Here is a 7,356-nt window from a genome sequence, read left to right as displayed (position 1 = left end):
AAGTGATTCTTACTACTGTGTCCAGTCTTACAATGAGAACTTGTTCTTTTGGATCCAGAATGATTTTCGTGATTCCAAAGGTAGCACAATAAAACATAAAATGATCTGGGTCCGAGTGGCGGAACTTAAAGAGAAGCTGCCGCTCGTGTTTGTGATTCATACTCTCGGCCATCAGCGCGTGGGGGTCCACGCTGTTGGAAATTCGCTTGCTGATGAGGCAGCGAAGTCTGCGGTATCAAAATACTTAGTTGCAGCAGTCACGAGGTCCAAAAGCAAAATAGATGATGACATCTTGGCGGCTGTTGCTGCCACGGAGAAGGGAGGTAAATATCCTGCGGGATTCCCTTCGAAGTACACATACCACTTAAGTCCCGATAAGGTTCCTTATGTGAAAATTCCTGATGTTGGCGAACGTCTGGTTCCCAACTCGGATCGCAGGGCTTCTCTGATTACAGCGGCTCATGAAGGTGTGGCGTCTGCGCATGCGGGCGTCTCAGCCACTGTAACTCAGCTACAACAAAGGTTCTGGTGGCGGGGACTGTACAAACAGACACGCGATTATGTCCTTCTATGTGACATTTGCCAGCAGATTAAGCCTTCAACTGCTGCGCGTCCGCCTCAGACACAGTTGTACATCTCTAATAAACCGCTTGGTTGCGTTTACTTGGATCACTGCGGTCCTTTTTCTTCTGATACTGCATATAAATACATCTTAGTAGCAGTTGACTCATGCACACGCTTTGTGTGGGTATGGCCACATCGGAGCGCTGATTCAAGGACTGTCATTAAGGATTTGCGAGTCTTTGTGGGAATTTTTGCCTGTGGTACTTTCCACTCGGATCAGGGTCCGGCTTTCGCCTCTAAGGCGTACAAGGATGCTATGGTTTCGTTGGGGGTCCAAGTCAAGTTTTCGAGTCCCTACAAGCCTGAGGGCAATAGTGTAGTTGAACGAATGAACCGTGACTTAAAGCATTCTTTGACAGCTCGAGTTATAGGCACTGGCAGAAACTGGCTGGCCCACCTCTATGGCGTGCAGCGTGCGCTTAATAATCTCCCTAGAAGGTCTCTGGGTGGGTGGACCCCATACGAAATGCTCTTTGGTATCAAGATGTACGTCCCTGACCTCGATGGTCTAGACTGCCAGGCCCAGGCCGCGGCCTTTGACGTAGATGAACATTGCAATGTTTTACAGGATCTACAAAAGACCAGAGACAGTCTTGCTAAGGAACACTTGCCCTCCACGTCGGATGATGTGTTGCAGATCCCGGTAGTTGGCTGGCTACCCCAAGTTGGAGAACTGGTTCGTGAGAAGATCGATAACAAGAAAGAGTTTGGTCCCTCATATCGAGCACCAGTTCGAGTTCTTGGAGTGAAGGGCACAAGAACAGTCATATTACCACCGCTTCCAGGTCGTAAGGAAAACAGATTTATTTCTATTGACAATGTCAAGGCACACAGGGTGGCCGATTCTTCATAGCATGACACCGGCTGTATCCTGTCCTTCCATGGTGAGGCACTCTGTGCTGGCTATTACATCTGGTGCAGAACAGGAGGTGTCCTTCGAGATGCCTGCTATATCCAGTCCTTTAATAAATACTATTCCTGTTACTAACATTGATGAGCTGACCTATGCATATCCTGCTGATTTATCAATGCCTGATTTACAAGCTCGTTTGGCTAACCAGTCCAGATTCTCTTTTGACTCTGATTCGGAACTTTCAAAGAAACCATCGACTATTGCAAAATATACCACGTTATTTAAAAAACATTTTTTAATTCCCCCTTGGACATATGTTTGGCTGATACTATTTTCATTTGATCTTTTTATGTCAATTGGTTTTGTGTTTTATTTTTTCCGCCTGATCGATGGCCATTATGTCAAAGAAAGAACAGGAATTCGGTACCTTAATGGAACATTGGCCCCTCTTTCCTCCTCACATTCAGCACACAGGCTAAAACGAGACTTAAATACAGTAGAAATTACTGCTTGGCCTGTCCTTGATGGGATTGTGTGGGATGCGGTTAGGTTTCAGATTCATGGCCCCACAGAAGTTATTAATGTTCCGAATGTGCTTAGAGTAAACATGGGGGATGTGATTAAACAAAATATTCGTTCTGATGATTGGGATCTTCAGGCCGTAGAAGCATTGTTCTCTGATTTGAAATATTATGCGGCCTTTGATGCTGAGGATTTGTACTTAGATTCTGTTAATTATGGTGATTTGTTTTGCTTTCAACATTATGGAAATCATTTCTTACATAAAACAAGTTCCAGGAGGGTTCCTGTGAATTACACACAGTGGGAACATTGCCCTGCTCCTTTACAAGGGAGCTCTAGTGCGTTTCTGGGAAAATACACTTATTTTACAGACTTTAATCAATCGAATCCTGAGTCGTTTTATTTTGAAGTGACACAGAAATTCATGTCCAAAGTTAGACTTACCGATACAAAATTGCTGTATTCGAAGTCCTTTCTAGACAGGTTAACTATAGATGGCTATGAGTTATGGAAGGAGGTTATTGACCTTAAATCGGTTTGGGGTACCAAAGATTGGCAGGTACAAGGCACTGAGGCTTTGCATCGTGCATGTCTCATCCCGAATCACATGTTGTTTTTAAATTCTACCATTTCCCAGACAACATGCTTTGGATTGGCTACATCTAAAAGATTAAATGTACCAACTATCCCTGATTTGGAAGAATATTCAGGTTGGAATAATTTCACTACATTATCCATAAGTGAGATACAAGCACTGTTGCACAATTCCTCCTTTAATGTTACCAGTTTTGATCCGGAGGGGTGGCTTTTGTGGCGAAGAAGCTCTGATTCTTGCCAACGTCGTTTTTTGGGTTTGTCTGAAGGTTTTACACAAATCAGGCCAGATCCCCGTTTTGAAACAGATCACACTGTTACTACTTATTCAGTGGGCAAATTGTGTCAGAACTGGTTACAACATTCCACATTGGCTGCAGTTAAACTGCATCTGTCCCAGTTGAATGAGAATATAGAGCTGAATGATTTTATAAAAGGCCCGGCTAAGGGTAGGTCTAAACGCTGGATTTATGCTGTGTACAATGAGATTTGGAAATTTTCACAGTTTGAGGCGGCTAAACGCCTGAGAGCTATTGATCAAGCAAATTTGGAAAAAGTGCTTGCGGTGGTCGATAACAGTATTAACATGCTTTCTTCCAGAATTTACATGTTGGATAATATTGTTTCTTCTGTTGTTGATATTGTGCATGATGAAGTGTCCACGTTATACCATGGTCAGAATCAATTACGCTCTGTAATGCAGTTTGCATGGACCCTACAGACACTTAAATCTGGTTGAGTTCCCTGGAGCTCATTGAACGTTTCGTCCCTTTTTGCCCCTTTTAATTTGACTGAAATGCAACGCCTGCTTTCAATGCGTGATGCATCATTTTCTATGTTACATATTGAGAGGCTAGAATCCTTACCTTTCTCTGTTGCTGAAACCACTACTGCTACATGGCTTATTCATGGATTAATTACATTACCATTTCCCTTATACAAATTTACTAATTGTATGCGGTATATTGCTATAGGACGATATGAACCACTAGGCAATGCATTCCTCCATGAGGCGTGGTCATTACCGTACACATACAGATGTCTGAAGGATGGAAAAGAAGTAAATCTTAATGGTGAGGAATGCACACAGTCACCTGACCATTCATTAATATGCAGACACATCCAGTTACACGGTTCTTGTAATCAGGACCGGCCAAATTTAGCGTGTGTTTTAAAAGGCACGCCAGTTCCAGCAGTAGTTCCCACATTTACATTATTGACAAATGGTAGTTATTTGCTTTTAAACAACGAGGTATGTTGTGGGTTATTAATTGGTGTAGCTTATGTGGTAACTGTATCAGAGCGTGTGGTGTGTTGCAAAAACGTTTTATACCCACCCACGCATGGGTCTTCAGATGTCTCCATCTGGCCACGAATACCAACCTTGAAAGCGAAGTTCAATGGTTTAAGCAGAATAAGGGCCCTTTTGTCTCAAAAACAAGTGACCCTGAGTTCGGCCCGGGAAAATTATGTCCTTCACATAGCTAACACACGCACAGAGGTGCAGGCACTTTTAAATACTGACTTACCGTTTCATTTCTGTGAGCTGGTGCACCAGATCTTTAATGCATCTTCCACGACTGGGCTCGCACATTTTTTTAAATTGGTTAGCAGTGGCCTCGTGACTACATTTGAGAAGATTTTTGGTATCATTCCCACTTTTTTCCATTCTATTTTTTCAAGTTTGTTTGGTGGACTACCTGTTTTACTGGCTGTGGCTGCGGGCATTTTGTTATTGTTTTTCTTTATAAAACATGGATGCCCATCCTGCGCAAGAAGCTGTTCAACGCCTCCTGACACTGTGTCGTAATCGGATGCTTAATTACTATGGAACATTGCCGCTTGCAGCGTTGAGCACGGCTTATAGATTATCATTCCGATTCACCGACTTCATGTGTGTCCAGCCTGTGTTTCATTGCCTGAGCTGCGAGTTCGATTGGGCCATTGATTTGTGTTTATGCTTGAAGACCGCTCCTGACGTCGATTTTGATCAGCTAATGTGCCCCGTAGTGGCTCACGAGTTGATTTGTTCTGGCGAAAGAGTTATGGCCTTGGCAGCGATAAATGGACTACTGGGTCAATGGGAGATCTCTGCAGCGGCGCATGCCTTTCTGACACACAGCGTTCTGGTGAACCCACCGAGTTGTCCTCTGACGTTACAGGAGGATCCGATGCTGGAGGAGCACGTATGTTCTTTCCCATTGCTGAATTGGATTGCTGAACTATTTTCGGATGATGGCAGTGATTTCATACTGGAGGCTGTTGCAGCTTACTTTGCATATACTGTCCAATCATGAGATGACTGGGAGGATTGCTTTGCTATGGAACATGACTTTCCCCTTGCTGAATTGGAGGGATGAAGTGTGTTCGGATGATGGAGAATTCAATCATGAGATGTCGCAGAGAATGACATTGATATGGCACATGACTTTGGATATCGGATAAGTGCCTTCTTTTTTCTTACAGTTTAGGAAACAAAAAGGGTCTTGGCTCCTAAACTCAGCAAGGCTAAGCCAATATATACTATAATAAACAACACATTTGCCAGTGCTGGGAAACTTATTTTCACAACCTGTTTGAGTCTGTAGTGTACAAGACTATGGCATGGACACTTGCTTTATGAATTGCAAATTTTTATTTTACACTTATATGCCTTTTTTAGTTCTGCATCATTGAGATTTTGTGCACGGGAATACAAAACATTTTATGTACATATTATATACAAACATGAAAAACAACTGAACAAACACTATGGTATGTACAATGAATTCTCAACTTACATACAACGCATTCTTGGCCATCCATTCATACAATACATGCAACACATACACAATGGTCCCAGTGTCAAAATAAACTTTTTTGGTTCAACAAATGAATAGTCCGTTCTTTGACCTATCTCACACTTAATTGTGGTAATTTGTACTGGAAGCCAAAAAAGTCTTTCCACGTGTTCCCCAAGGAATTACAGATAAATTAGGGAAATGACACGGGACCTGGTCGGTCGACGCGTTTCGAGCCCTGTGACTGGCAGGGTTCTCCTCAGGACCATACAATAACTATGAAGAAAAAGGAAAACAATAATGACTCAAATATACTAAGTGATCAACACCTGATATGCACCCTAACCACCGGCAGCCTACCTCTAACGTTGGGTCGTAGCTCCAACAAACTATGGTATTCCCTAACCTTTTTTCGAACCTTTTTTCTATCACGTGTGTTCAGTTGTGGTATGGCTGAACAGGACACAGTAGCTTTCACAGAGGAACACATTCAAAATCTACTAAGAGATCCACCTCCTTTTGCATCGGCCACCCTCAGTCTTACGGCCAACACTCAAAACGAGTCTGAAAAGCTACTCCGACTGCGCAAAAAACAAATCAGGACGGATCTCCACAGACATTTTCTACTCCAGCATTTAAGATCCGGCACAATTTCTTCCGGCCTTCAAATCCGCAATATCCCAGTAGTGTTCACGGATGACCCTGACTACAAAAGGGGTTTTAGCGGGATAGAAACAAAGTGCAGCAGGGATTTGATGGTTCTTACAATTGAGACAGCACATAGAATCTCTGTTAAAGAATTGGAAGAAATCTCTGCGTTGGAGAAGGAAATCCAAGACAATCAACTAATAGCGGACTCTAAAGGACAGCTGGAAAAAGTGGAGAAAGAAATTGGACAATTCAAGGACTTCACAGTTGCTCAAAAGAGCAACAAGTTTGAATTGGATAAGAAGAATTTCTCCCTGGACTCTGTCTACCCTTACCTCAGGAAAGACTTTTACTCGAGTACTGAATCAAGAAGATTTTTACAGGACAACCAAGGGCGATCACGCCGCAAGTTTGTCACATTCTCAGATACATCCTCCTCAGGGAGTGAATCAAACAATACAAATAGACCTTACCAAAACAGACAGAGTAACCAACAAGACCAACAACAAAGACAGCAACAAAACCAGATTCCTTTTTTAGGACAGGGCCAACAGAAAGGGAGAGGGCGCACACGACCGGTGCAACCATGGGAAATGAGGACACGGTCCCGATTTTACAAGAATTAAATCTTCCCCCCATATTTAATTTATCCGACAAATGTTTAACTGAAGCAGAGACATCTATTTTGACAAAAGGGTTAGCCTTTGTACCATCTAGGCCCACAGACTACGTCAGAATGAAGCTAGAAGCCCTAGAATTCTGCCGCAAAATCAGGCTCAAAACATTCTTTTCGGACACCATTGAAGATCATCAACCTGAAGTGTCAGGCCTAAAGAAAAAATCTAGCTTTTGTCCTGTAGGTTCTAAGATTCCAAAAGAAGTCATCACGTTCGAACGCACCATTCTATCCGGGATTTCATCTCTAGAGAATAAAAAAAGCTATGTAAAATACAACCTACCTAAGACCGAAAAGGAGGCATTATTCACATTAAAAAATGATAGATCAGTTGTCATAAAACAAGCAGACAAGGGAGGGGCAGTGGTCGTCTGGGATGTCAACAAATACAAAACAGAAGTACACCGACAATTGGACGATGTTACATGCTACAGACGTATTCCAAAAAATCCAACCATTGAACTCCAAAATCAACTTTTCCAAATCATTCAAAAAGGATTTGATCAAGGTTTCGTAGGTCCAAAGGAGTTGGCGTTTCTGCAGAATAAAAATCCCAGAACCCCGATGTTCTATGTTCTGCCCAAAATTCATAAAGACGAAAACAATCCCCCTGGGCGTCCAATAGTATCTGGATGTGAATCCCTTTTTGAACCAGTAGC

The sequence above is a fragment of the Lissotriton vulgaris genome, chromosome 9 (genome assembly GCF_964263255.1).
Source record: "Lissotriton vulgaris chromosome 9, aLisVul1.2, whole genome shotgun sequence".
Lineage (NCBI taxonomy): Eukaryota > Metazoa > Chordata > Amphibia > Caudata > Salamandridae > Lissotriton > Lissotriton vulgaris.
This window is presented reverse-complemented; position numbering follows the sequence as displayed.